General features: G+C 41.9%; 1 long non-coding RNA gene across 2 annotated transcripts; it reads right to left on the bottom strand.

The window, feature by feature from the left end:
- Positions 1–260: 260 nt before the first annotated feature.
- On the bottom strand, positions 261–12,261 carry LOC133366218 (uncharacterized). 2 transcript variants are annotated; one of them, XR_009758368.1, is made up of 3 exons: positions 12,134–12,261; positions 6,773–6,896; positions 261–1,006 (listed from the first exon to the last, which is right to left on the bottom strand). It is a non-coding gene; the product is annotated as an uncharacterized LOC133366218 (long non-coding RNA). The 2 variants fall into 2 exon arrangements; XR_009758367.1 differs by lacking the exon at positions 12,134–12,261 and adding an exon at positions 8,393–8,477.
- Between the last annotated feature and the right edge of the window lie 1,323 nt (positions 12,262–13,584).

Raw genomic sequence — 13,584 nt, 5'->3', positions numbered from 1 at the left:
GAATTGTGAGCCCCCCCTACAAACCGTGTGGGCCGAAGATGCCTGGTCGCAGTCCTACCTACCTTTCCTGTTGTAGCGAATGCTGTGTGCACTGTGCACGCATACTTGCTATCAGCCAAGATGGTGGTGGAAACTTCCCTAAGGGATTGACACTCCTGCCACCATCTTGGGTGATGGCAGGCATGTGCGCGTGTAGCGTAGTATGCATGCGTGCCATCAACCAAGATGGAGCCGGGGGCATCAGTCCCTTGGGGAAGCCCCTGCCACGTGCATGGCATTCACACTGAGGCGATGGGAGAGGTAGGTGTGGCGTGTGGGCGAGTGCCATGGGCCCAGGCAGGATGGTGCCCACCCAGTCATGCCTGGTGCTGGCCCTGCATAGCCTCTTCTACTTTAAATTTTTTTATTAGTTTCCATAATTATAAAAACACAGAGACACATTACAAACTAATATAGCATTTCCGAGACAAATTAGGTACATCATCTCGTCATCTCTTCTCTCTGAATTTCCTAAGTTCTTCTGAAAGTCTTTCCTTCCCCTTTTACACTGTCCTATTTTTATTTTACACACACACACACACCTCTTTTTGTCCTAAGGTTACTACCATGTGAAAAGTACCACAGTAAATCTGAAACAAACAGTCCTGTGAGTTGATATTGCCAACCCAGCATAATACTGCCCTACTTTACAAGACTGTTGTAAGGATTACTTAAATAATGGATCTATAGCTCTAAACTGCTATATAGATGTTAACTTCTTGTTGTTAGCCTTGTACAACTCAGGGCCAGGTTACTTGAGAAATTGTCCCTTGCTGCGCTCTGCAAGTGAGTCTCTCCATGAAATTCCTAAAATATCAAAAGCCTCCTCCTCGGAAACTCAGAATAGGGGGTTCTGCATGCCTGTGCTTGTTTTGTGGAACAGCATCTGTGTAGACATATGACAGGCATCCATTCATTTGTAGTTTCCAGAAACAACTGAAGTCATTCTTGTTTCAACGTTCTCCAGCTAGATTTAAAAAAAAAAGTTCTCTGCTGTGGGTGATTATTCATATTATTATAAAACATTTTAGTTGCTTAATTCTATTATATGAAAATAATAATAATATGAAGCTGTGTTTATGGACTACTTAAAAGTTCCAGGATGCATTAAAAGCATGATAATAATAGGTTGCCACAAGCTTCTGTGACTGGAAATCAACAAGTGGCATTTTCCCCAGCATGGAGCAGTAACGTTAGGGAAAAATCTACATTTGTTCATTTCTTAAAGAGTTACTGTTCAATAAAAGGCTTGCCACTTTTGTTTCCCTGCCCAAGGCCCTGCAGCTTTAACAGATGCAATGCAGGCATAAGTCCAACAGGTACAGACTTCTCTATGCCAGGAGAGGCTTAGGGTTGTATTACTGCCTGGCACGTAGCTATTAAAGGCACAAAACATGTTTTCTAATGTGGTTCCGTGAAATTTGCTTGCTGCTTTACAGTTACTTATTGAGGAACATTTAAGAACAAATGAGTTCCCTTTGCAATAGTTATTAACCCAACTTTTAAAAGATAATTTATTAAATTTAGCAACAATATAATAAGAAAAATATGCCAGATTATAGCTTGAAACTAATAAACAGAATCTTAGAAAAGCTAAAATTGTAAACATTGGGTGATATCCAACCATGCCATAGAGTAGATTCATTGATTTCAATAGGTCTAATCCGATATGACTAATGTTGACTATCACCCACTTAACCACTGCAGCCATAAAATAGTACATGGTTAAATATATACATATATAAAATAAGTACAAATTATCTCCATTTACCCTCCTCTGAAGCAGATAGGCTCGGTTTTTTCCTATACCCCTTCTATTCAAAAAAACATTAATTTGCAGCACAATCCTAAACATGTATATTCAGAAGTCCTATTGAATTCAGTGGGGCTTACTCCCAGGTAAGTGGGGTTAGAATTATAGCCTATTGCTAACAGTGCAATCCTAAACATGTTTACTTGGATATGATTTCCACACTGAGCATAAGTTAATGTGCACAGGATTAGCATACTTAGCATTTCAAGTTCAAGTATTCAAAGTGCTTCCCATTTTATCCAGATGTAATCTTTACAATAACCCCAAGTAAGGTAGGTTGTTACTATTATTTCTCCATATTGCAAATAGGGGGGGAGTTGAGTCTCAGAGAGAGACAGAAAGCAGCTTGCTTAAAACCACCTTGTGAGCTCATGGCAGAGGAGAGATTCAAACTGGGGACTTCCTGATTCATAGTTCAGTCTCCTAACCACCGCACTACATCAATTACAGCCTTAAACACCCTTGTGGCTTTTAACAACTAATGTGATTTGAATGGCAGAATCAGTACCTTGCCTTGTTTATGACACTTTTACATTATGCTGGATTTGTGTTGGTCCTCTTGGCTTTTACTAGTGTTCTGAAACATTATTTTGAGATTTTGTGATGTTTTATAAGCTTTTAAATTTAACTTCTTGTAAACTGTTTTGGGAAGAATTTTTCTTGAAAAATATGCAATTTTTTTAAAGCAAATAAATACATACATACAAGGAAGCAAGCCTCACAGAACACATTAGGACTTATTTCTAAGTAAACATACATTGCAGTGCGCACAATATCAAGAACACACATATATTTTAAAAGGTGCATTAATGTATCAAAGGTGTGACATGTAAAGTTTGCCAGTTTCTTCCAGGATATATCTTTTCTGCTGATTTCCACATAGTCTAAAAAACTGTAGAATAAGTTTCTGGAGTGTCTCCTTAGCAGAACCTCACCTTCTTTCTCAGTATTAAGCCAAGCATATCCTTCTGTTGTTTGTTCATAGCTGAAACAGGTAGAGGATGGGGATTTTTGCCTTTTAGGCTTATAGCACCAGGCCCTTATAGCTATTAATAAACACTTGATGCAGAAACTGACTGTAGTGTTTGGACAGTCCCCAAATAGCCATCTAAAATTCCAGTATAGTAAAAGAAGACTTCCCAATACTTATCAAAAATAACAGTCTTGCAAATGTCTCAAATAACCCAGGCCAAGGGGTGGTGTTGTATCAAAACAACTGGCTGGTTCCAGGCTGCTGTGGTTAAATTGGCAAGATGGCTTCCCCTACCACCTCAGTGGAAGTTTCTGGAAAAAGGTGAGGGGCAGCGCTAATGAAGACTTCTTTAAGAATAAGGCGTCATACACCTGCTTGTGAATCAGATGTGTTAATGGAAATCAACTTGCCTGGGATAATTAGAACTTAATTAGTGGCTGATTCTTTATGCTCGTTGTGGGGGAGGAACATACCACCCTAACCCACACAGTGCAAAGGCCTGTTTCATTATTAAGAATGTGGGGAAGGTGTTAATAAGCTGTTCCTTCTTTGGGGTAAAGACAGTGACACCTCTTCCTCGGTCTCCTTCACAAAGGCACGGCTGTTCGACTTCTCTTATTGTTGCTAAGTGTTGCTGACCCAATTTGACTCAAACAAGAACTACTTCTCAAGGAGGGGTTGAAGTGGTTCAGGGTTATCTGAAGCAGGCAAGTGATTCGTGTGCTACTGAAGAATTGATCGCACAGCTGCTGCTGCAGGTTTGCAGGCATTAAAACATGGCTCTACTGGTGTTGGGCCTTGACGCCTGAATTTGTTTTTAATTCCAAGAGGGATTCACATCAGCCCTCTTGTGATGGATTTCCAAGCCCTAACTTACATTATTAGCATTATATCACTTTTATTGTCTTGGTTTCCATCCCCTCTGAGAATCCTGGAAATTGTAGTTTTGTGTGTAATGTTGAAAATTCTCCATTAGAAATCCCTGCCTAGTTGAACCTTGCAGAACTACAATTCCCAAGCTTCCTTGGGAAGAGGGGAAGACTGTTAAACTAGTTTAAGTCTGTAGTGTAGACTTTTCCCAAAGTCCTGCTTTGCAAGGGGGTGGAGATCTTCACACGTTCGTGTATATGCACGTTTCCTCATTCTGCAGATTTGTATTTTGCTTTTTTAAATAAATGCTAAACTGGTCAATTGCTGTTCTCATACGTTGAGTCAATATTTTTTTAAAAGGAAAGAAAAAAAAACTTCTGTGGGAATGGGAGGACTTCATAAAGTATACAAGTTTCATTTCTGCTAAAAGAAACATGTCATATAACAAGTATATCCTCCATAAAGTGTGGGAGAATCATTGCATATCGTATTGTTTAATATTTTAAAGAAATTCAAGGCAGTTAGCCATCAAAAGCCTTCAGCCATACAACCCTGAACATACCGGATCTCGTCTGATCTCAGAAACTAAGCAGCGTCAGGCCTGGTTAGTACTTGGATGGGAGACCGTCTGGGAATCCCTGGGAATACTTAGAGGAACACAGTGGTAAACCACCTCTGCTTACCATGAAAACCCTATGAATATATATATATATAAGATTCATAGGGTTGCCATAAGTCATAATCGACTTGAAGGCATATAACAATAATAAAGCAATTAAAAAACAAACTTTTTAAAAATCTATAATTCAACCAACAAATAAATCTATTATTTGTTTACTCAGATTAATGAATCGGGCATTATGCCCGAGGGATGGAAACAGAGCATTGTCATCCCCATATTTAAAAAAGGAGAGAGACAAGATCCTAAAAATTATCGGCCCATTAGTCTACTCAATGTAGGTGCCAAATTATATAGCAAATTTCTCCTGCTCAAGCTAGAGGAGTGGGAAGCTGACAACCTACTCATTCATCCAGAACAAGCGGGATTTCGGAAAGGGCAGAGCACTATCGATCATTGCGCCACTCTTCATTTTATAGCGAGACAGTCAATGATAGGCCCAACAAAACATCTTTATGCCGCCTTTATTGACCTGGCGGCAGCTTTTGACTCTATTGACAGAGACCGTTTATGGGCCAAGCTCGCTAACACCAATATAGACAAACGTCTTTTACACCTAATCAGAGAAATCTACTCTGACAATTTTCTCCGAATTAGAATGGGTAATAATTTGACGGAACCAATTAAGGCAAACAAGGGTGTAAAGCAGGGCTGTCCTCTAGCTCCGGCCCTATTTAATCTATACCTAAACGACATAGTTGTTGAATTGATGGGCCCAAAATTTTTTCCACCATCAATAGGTGGGAGAAAACTCTCAATCCTATTATTTGCGGATGACATGATCCTCATGTCTCTTACTCCCATAGGCCTAAGGAGGCTTTTGTCTAAGCTCGACGATTTCTGTAAAAAAGAATCTCTACAGATCAACTACCATAAAACAAAGACAATGGTCTTTGGGAAAAGATCTACCAAACATAGGTGGGCCATAGGGGAGCATCCAATAACCCAATGTCGCTCGTTTAAGTATCTAGGGATTTTATTCCAAGATTCTCTCTCTTGGAAAGAACACCTTGCGGCCGTTAAACTTACTGCTCTAAAATCCCTTGGGGCAATTCTTAGATTCTACAGAACTGAGGGGGGTCACCTGATTGCTCCTGCCCTAAAAATATTCCAGAATAAGGTTCTTTCACAGATTACTTATGGGGCTGCTATTTGGGGTTGGTCGATCCCCTTTTTTTCTTCATTAGAAGCTGTCCAAAACAACTTTTTAAGACGGCTCTTGAATCTACCTCCTGGCACCCCATCAGCGCTGATGAGAGCAGAAGTGGGTTTACTTCCTGTCAGCGCCTGTATCCACGAATCTCTGCTAACATACTGGTCCTCCTTAACTAACGCAACTCCCAGGATAATAGTGAAGGCGTGCCATGAAATTGCTGTTAAGGACAGGTTTTGGAGCTCAAAACTGCGAATGATACAGCTCCATTATCATATCTCAAATCAGTCAAACTCCCTACCAGATAAGATTGAACTTCGTAATCAGATTCAAAAACATTGTATATGGATGGATAACCTAGCAATTTTGAATTCCAACTTTTCGCCATGGTTTGGATTATATAAAAAAGACCATTCCATTGCAAACTATCTTTTACTCCCCCTCCTGGTCTACTTACGACATGCCTTTACGTCTTTGAGATTTCAGACGATGCCAAATGCCTTTATGACTGGCCGTTATCTCCAGATTCCGAGAGATCAGAGGCTATGTGTATGCCATTCTCAAATGGTGGAAGTTCTCCTACATTATTTACTGGATTGCCCCCTTTATGCCCACCCAAGATCCCAGTTTCTCAACCCCCTTCCCAATCTCCAAGGGCCTGACTGGGTATCCCAAATTGTTTTTTATCTTTTGTCCGATACTGATTATAGGGTTACCTACAAGGTGGCTCACTTTGCCCTTGCGGCACAAAAATTGAGGGCTAAATATATTATTGATCAAGGCTTTTAAACATTATATAGACTCTTTCCATGTATGTATATTCAATTTTACTTTAGTTTTACTGTCTAAGGCTCTAAATTTTGTATAGGCTATTTTGATGAATGTTTTACTCTCCCTCTTCTTAACCTCCGATTAACTTGGTTTTACATGATTTTATGCTTATCTAATTTATATTTGTATGTTGTGATGGCCTATGGCCTGGCAATAAACTTTGACTGACTGACAAATAAATCTAAATGATAGCATAAAAAAACCAAGGATGCAATAACAATGACAAAGCAGCCATCAGAATTAAAACATCAGAATACCCCATAGAGAAGATATTAAACTGAAGGTCTTAAGCAGCCATGTATTCACCAGCCATCTAAAACACCACAGTGAGGGGACTTGATGCAGCTCACTTGGCAAGGCATTCCACAGGGTGGGTGTAGGGATGGGCAAGAAAGTTAGTTCACTTCAACCTACCTAATTTGCACGTTCCAAAACAATATGTGAACCAAAACACAGCCATCTTTTGAAATTCGCACCTCTCCAAATTTCACAATGCAGTTAGTTCTCCAGCCAAATAATGTGCACAAAAATCAGTATACTAGGAAGGTAAAGTGTGGATAAAAATGAATATATTAGCAAAAATAACATACAAATATGCATTATATTTAGGAAAATTGCCTTGCAAAAATGTGTATATTAGACAAAATTGCTACAAACATGTATATTCAGAGACATTCACACTACAATGTTGAATAACTGCATGTTAGACAAAATTGCATGCAATATGTATATTAGGGGACATTTTCATGACTTTTCATGATATGGAAATGTGGAGAACTGAACTTCAGACTGGAGAAATGAGAAATTGAGGGAAACTAACTTTGACACATTTATCCGTCCCTCTGTGGGTGCCACAACAGAAAAGGCCCTAGCCACTTCTAAGTTGCCTTATAGTGGCAAGCAATCTGAAACAGAGCCTTGGATCATGATTGAAGCATGAAAAGGGGTTCATATGGGAGAAGATGGTCTTTAAAGTTGCAGATAGTGTAGAATGTGGCTGCTAGGCTGGTTAATGGGCAGCCCGGGATGGGACAATGTGTCCTGAAAGCTCTGCACTGGCTGCCTGTGAGCTACGAAGACCAATTCAGGGTGTTAGTATTAGTGTACAAAGCTCTAAACAGCTTGGGACCTAAGTATCTAAAGGAGTGACTCCCCCAGTATCAACCATTTTGGCCCCTATGATTGGCAGGGGAGGCTTTGTTGGTGGTGTCACTTCTGGTTGCTGTTGACCTGTGAACAGGGCCTTCTCGGTGGTGGTTCCCCGTTTGTGGAATGCCCTCCTTGGTGAGGTGCACCTGTCTCCCTCATTACTGATTTTCATAAGAAAAGTAAAAACATTCCTAGTTACCTAGGTATTTGATGGCTGAGAGATACTGGCCATGGCAACCATTAAATTAAGAACTGTGAGGGCAGCTGATTGCTTTTAAATGTTTTTAAATGTTTTAGATGGTTTTTAATTGTTTTAAATATGTTCTTATTTGATTTTTAAATTGCACTGTTCTAACGTTTTGGGATTTGCCACCCTGGGCTCCTTTGGGAGGAATACCTGATGAAACACCTCTCCCGACACGAACCCACCCGTACACTACGCTCAACATCAAAGGCCCTCCTGTGGGTGCCTACTCCAAGGGAAGCTCTAAGGCTGGCAACAAGGGAGAGGGCCTTATCAGTGGTGGCCCCCAAATTATGGAATTATCTTCTTGACGAGGTGTGCCTGGTGCCAACACTGCTATATTTTCGGTGCCAGGTCAAGACTTTCCTCTTCTCCCAGGCATTTTAGCATTTGTTTTTAAATTGGTTTTTTAAGTGTTTTTAAATTTGTATATTTGTTTTTAATTGTTGTAAACCACCCAGAGAGCTTTGGCTATGGGGCGGTATACAAATGTAATAAATAAAAATAAAAATAATACAAATTTAATACAGTAAAGGAATGAATAAAGATACACAAGTCCTGAGTCATTAAGAGCTGTAAAGCAGGGGTAACCAACATGGTACCCTCCAGGTTTTTTTACTACAATTCCCATAATCTCTCACCATTGTCATGCTCTTAGGACTGATTGAAGTTGTAGTTGTAGGACTGATGGTTGGAGGCTGGGCCTGGCAACCACGAGGTCTTCTGTATTTTTAAAAGTTGTGCAGGGGGAAGGGAGAATTCTACCTTGTGGTTTTTCCCATTACAGGGTTGCAAGAACACCTGTGCTTGGCTGACTTTCTCTTCTCCTAAAGATACAGGATCAGGATCAGGCCATGAACCTGACAACCCTAGTGAGGCATCAATTCAGAAAGAGAAAGAGAGACTTCCAGTAACAAAGGAAGATGAGACAGCGGCTAACAAAAATGATTGACTAAATCAACTGTGCAAACATTTGTACCTCACTAATGAGAAAAACAGCTAAACTTCACACTTTATGGCTACATGTGCACCTTATATTTAAAGCAGTATTATACCACTTTAAACAGTCATGCTTTCCTGCAAAGAATCCTGGGAAATGTAGTTTGATAAGGGTGCTGAGAGTTGTTAGGAGGCCCCCAATTCCCCTCACAGAGCTACAGTTTTCAGAGTTCCCTGGTAACATTGAATCACTCTGAGAATTGTAACTCTGTGAGGGGCATAAAAGTCTTCTAACTCTCTGCCACTAACTACGGTTCCCAGGATTCTTTGGGGGAGCCATGACTGTTTACATACTGCTTTTAATGTAAGGTACAGAACAGATACATACACACAAGGCACATGATTCAGGGAAAATTAAGCACTTTTACATCCCATTGAAGTTTGAACAGGTGCATAGCTTCTCCATTAAAATCAATGAAATCTAAGTGTGCTTAATTGTGACTGTGCCATATCCAAGAGCATTTCGTCTGTACACATCCCAGGGTCAGCCCTAACATCAGGCAGAGTGAAGCAACTGCCTCAGGTGGCAGAGACTGGGGAGAGATATCAGCCCTTTGGCTGTAGCCTTTGGTTGGAGAACAGAGGTGTGTGCCACATAGCTTGTTCTGAACCCCAATAACTAGCCTGCAGCCCTCAGATATGGTGGGAAACACTTTCCCATTGCCAGTATTGAAATAAGATTCAGCTGCTAGCCCAGTCAGCTTTTGCACATAGAATGGTGGAGGTACCATCTTGTCCTTCACCTCAGGCAGCAAAATGTCTTGGGCTTGCCCTGACACCTTAAAACATAACACTGAATGCAACCAATGTTTAGAAGCACATACGTAGTTGATCTTGTCAGTGAGCAGGGGTAGGCCACAGCTTCCTGTTGAACAGAGTCTCAGTGGCAAACATGGGTTGCAAAGACCATATAATGTGTGAAACAGCATTTATAATCTCAGCTCAGCTATCTGAGATTGGAGGCAGTTTAAGACTCTTTTAAGAGTGATTTGACAGAGGTTTTGTTTGCTATAGTGTACACACACTTTTGTTTTTTGCCCTGGTGTCACCTCGGGTTAAATAGGCTGGGTAGGTTTTTGAATTAATACAAAAATTTGGCAAACCTGTTTATCTGAGAGCAAAGATAGGATAGTTATGTATACACCAGTCCCTCTTTTAAACCCCCTTCCAGTTGCTGCTGCTGGTGATGGACCCCATCTGTCTCCAACCTCAAATACTGAAGAAGTAGAAGAAGAGTGACTATGATCATGCAATTAGTGACTTTCCATGATCATTCAACAACTGCAACAATCCCTCCCCCTCCCTGTCTGCTGACCTGGGAGAAGAGGCAAGGGATCCAAGGTCAGAGATGGTTGCTTTTGGCAAGCTTGGGCCCCAACACCTTATCAGTATGACAAGAAAGATTGCCAGCTCCTTTCTCCGACAGAGGCTCCTATGCTGTGTGATTGAAAAGTTCAGCAGCTGTAGTTTCCCCACCTTGAACTGAAGCTTTGGTGACATCAGTGCATCTGTTGAGTCCCTTCCTGTCAAAGACACAGAAGCTTCTCCCAGAAAGGAGTTGGCAACCCAAAACCCTGCCAATATGAGGGGTTTTTTTTAATCCTTAAAAGGGGGAACAACCATACTTCATGTGAGATACATAAAACGTATTTAGAACCCAGCTTAGGAGGGGTCATTTTGAGCAGGGAAATGGTGGGGGTGGGGGGAAAGTTAAGGAGCCCTTCCCCCATCCCATCCCATTGCTCCACTTAAAATCCAGTCTCTCAAGGCTGCTTTTCATTTTAAAAAACAAACCCGCTTGGGCATCTTTATGTGCCTCTGTGTCTGACGTGCAGCTTGCCCCTTGGGGTGCCTTCTTGAGGCTTCTCCTCACCCTTAGTTGTGGTCCCACTCCTTTACTCCTCCCCCTTTTGCTCAACTTGATTCTGAAGATCTTTTGTGGCTTGCAGCGCAACAAACCAGCACAAAGCCCTGGCCAGATGGTGTGAAGGAGATAACCCGTTCCAGTGCCTGTGGCAAAGCAGGCTTGCCAGAAACTAATCTTTGAGAAGAAAGAGACAAGAACCCACAAAGAGAAGTGCTGTAAAGGATCGTTCGCATGAGGCTGTGGCTAGGGCTGCTTTTGCCAAGCTGTTGCCCTCTGGATGTTTTGGCCCTGCAACTCCCATCAGCCACCAGCCAGCAAAACATCTGGAGGGCACCAGCTTGGCAAAGGTTGGGGGAGGTACTAAAGAGGTGGAACTTCCAGATCAAAAAGACATGGGCGTGAAGAAAAAGAGGCAGACTTTGGGTCTTGTAGCAACACTGAATGTGGGAATAAGGCATCCACTAAAGGACTATGACGATGTGTCTTCCCTTGTAAAATAAGGCATTTACAGCTCAATCCTATAATACAGAGGAGGGGGACCTCAGGACCAGGGGCCATACCTCTACATCTGGCCCTCAGGACAGGCACTGCCTTCAGAGAGAGGGAGATGGGAAGGGGCGAGGAGTAAGGAGTGTAGTGTGCTGCTGCAGGAGCACTGGATTGGCTCTGTCACTGCGCTCTGCACCCTGCCAAGCTCCCTGTGCCTCCCCCTCTCCCTCTGGGTCAGCAGCAACAACATGCTGTATTGCAACGGAGCCCCACCCATGCCCCTCACCAGCCACTACTGCCCACATCTGATATATGTGAAAGTAGTGCCCACTCTGTGCTGTTCAACTTTTTAAAGGTCAACATCAGCACTTTCAATTGGGCCCATAAGCCAACAGGCACCCAGTGCAACAGCTGTAAAATCTGCACATTCTGCTCAGATTATCAAGCACCAACCAATGTTCTGGCAGCCACATTTTGCACCAGTTGCAGTTTCTGGACTGTCATCAAGGGCAGCCTAACACAGAGCATTGCAAGCATTGCAGTAGTCTGGCCTGGATGAAACTAAGGCAAGCGTGACCAAAGCCAGATATGATTTCTCCACATATGTAGTTTCTTTGAGAAAGCGTGTCTGATGGATGTCTAAATTTCAATAGGTCTTTTGCTACAAAGAGACATTACGAGGAATTAAAGCGGTAGCCTCTTGGCACTGATCAGAACAGTGCTGCTCCTGCCACCTGGTAGATCCACCAGCTAATCCCACCAGCAGAGGCAGAGACCCGCTACAGCAACTTGACCGAGGGACCCCTCAAACCTGAAGCCAGCCTTGGAGCTCATCAGGCACCTGCCATGCTGCAACACATAGGGTTGTGATGCATTTGGGTCATGAAGTGAGCAAGCCTGCTCACTGGTGCTGGTTCTGTAAACACATAATCCAGTTCATGATGAGAAGACCCTTCTGTTTTCCTAAATCACATGATAATACTTCAAAGCCACCACAGTGGTTGCAATTTCACTTGTAATTACTCACTTTTCACTTGCCTCGCCAAGGTTTCCAGCAAGGGCAAAGCGTGTGAGTCAAGAGGTTTCATGTAGATTACCAAGGAGGAGTATGAGGGAGGTGAAGGTAAAAGCAACCTGCCTCATCTGAATGGTCTTCTAACATTTATATTAAACTCATAACCAGTGTAAAACCTCAAAAGAGCTTCCCAAGCAACTTAGTGATATATACCCAGGCTTTAAGGCAGACCTAAGGGTGTAGCTTTTTATGCCTTTAACTAGGTGTGCTAGGTGGAAATCTAACAGGTAAGGATGAGCAAATTGGTTAATTTTGGTTTCTCTCTGTTTCTCATTCTTCTAGTCCTAAGTTCAGTTCTCCACATTTCCACATCACCATGCTTTTTTTTTTTTAAATAAAAGGCCTCATCAGCATTTTAGTGCAAATTTCTCCCAACAGGCACATTTTGGTATGCAATCTTGCCTAATATACACATTTTTGTGAACCAATTTTCCCTAACACAATGCATTTATGTATGTTATTTTCACTAACATATGCATTTCTATGCACCCTTTATGCATTTTATACACATTACTACAGAACTATTGCAAAATTCAAAGAAGTGCCAATTTTGATAGATGGCTATTTCGGTTTGCATATTGTTGCAGAAAGTGTGAATTAGGTAGCTTCCTTTGTAAATGTGAACTGGATTTAATTTCTTCCCCATTCCAACCAACAGGTGGTATTCTTCCCTCAGCATAGAAAAATAGAGGAATGCTATACCTGTTGAATTTATTCCTTCCAGGAAACCCTTAAAAGTACAGCCTCTACCAGTGGGGAAAAAGTAGGTCCCAACTGCACAAATGGATTAGTTAGTAAGTAAGTAGTGGTTAAGGTGTTGGACTACGACCTGGGAGACCAGGGTTCAAATCCCCACACAGCCATGAAGCTCACTAGATGACCTTGGGCCAGTCACTGCCTCTCAGCCTCAGAGGAAGGCAATGGTTAACCACCTCTGAATACCGCTTACCATGAAAACCCTATTCACAGGGTCACCATAAGTCGGAATCGACTTGAAGGCAGTCCATTTCCATTTTCATGCCTAGCACACATACCTGGGTTAAAGGATCAAGTTTCTAGGCAAACCTGATCCTCAGCATCACAATCCCTGTAATTCTGCAGAGAACTTACAAAAAATTAATTCCAGAGATTTGGCGGTTTGTTTTCAACTAGTTTCTACACCTGATGGTGTGGAAATACTTTTGAAGACATTTCTGCAGCATGTCCCCAAGAGATTCCAGCATTTCCAAAGGTGGAGTTCATATACCCTGCGTTAACTGACCATCTTTCATGACTTCAGTTCAAAAAACGCATGGGAGGGGGTTTTCACTGAGCCACACAAGTTAGCCCCTCCTGATGGTGACACATCAGCATCTATGCCCCCTCCACACCACATTCTGTGTACACATTTAGAAGTACATTTG

The sequence above is a fragment of the Rhineura floridana genome, chromosome 11, assembly GCF_030035675.1.
Source record: "Rhineura floridana isolate rRhiFlo1 chromosome 11, rRhiFlo1.hap2, whole genome shotgun sequence".
In the NCBI taxonomy this organism is placed as follows: Eukaryota; Metazoa; Chordata; class Lepidosauria; order Squamata; family Rhineuridae; genus Rhineura; species Rhineura floridana.
The sequence above is the reverse complement of the archived record's forward strand: the minus strand, read 5'-3'. Positions and strand labels throughout refer to the sequence as shown.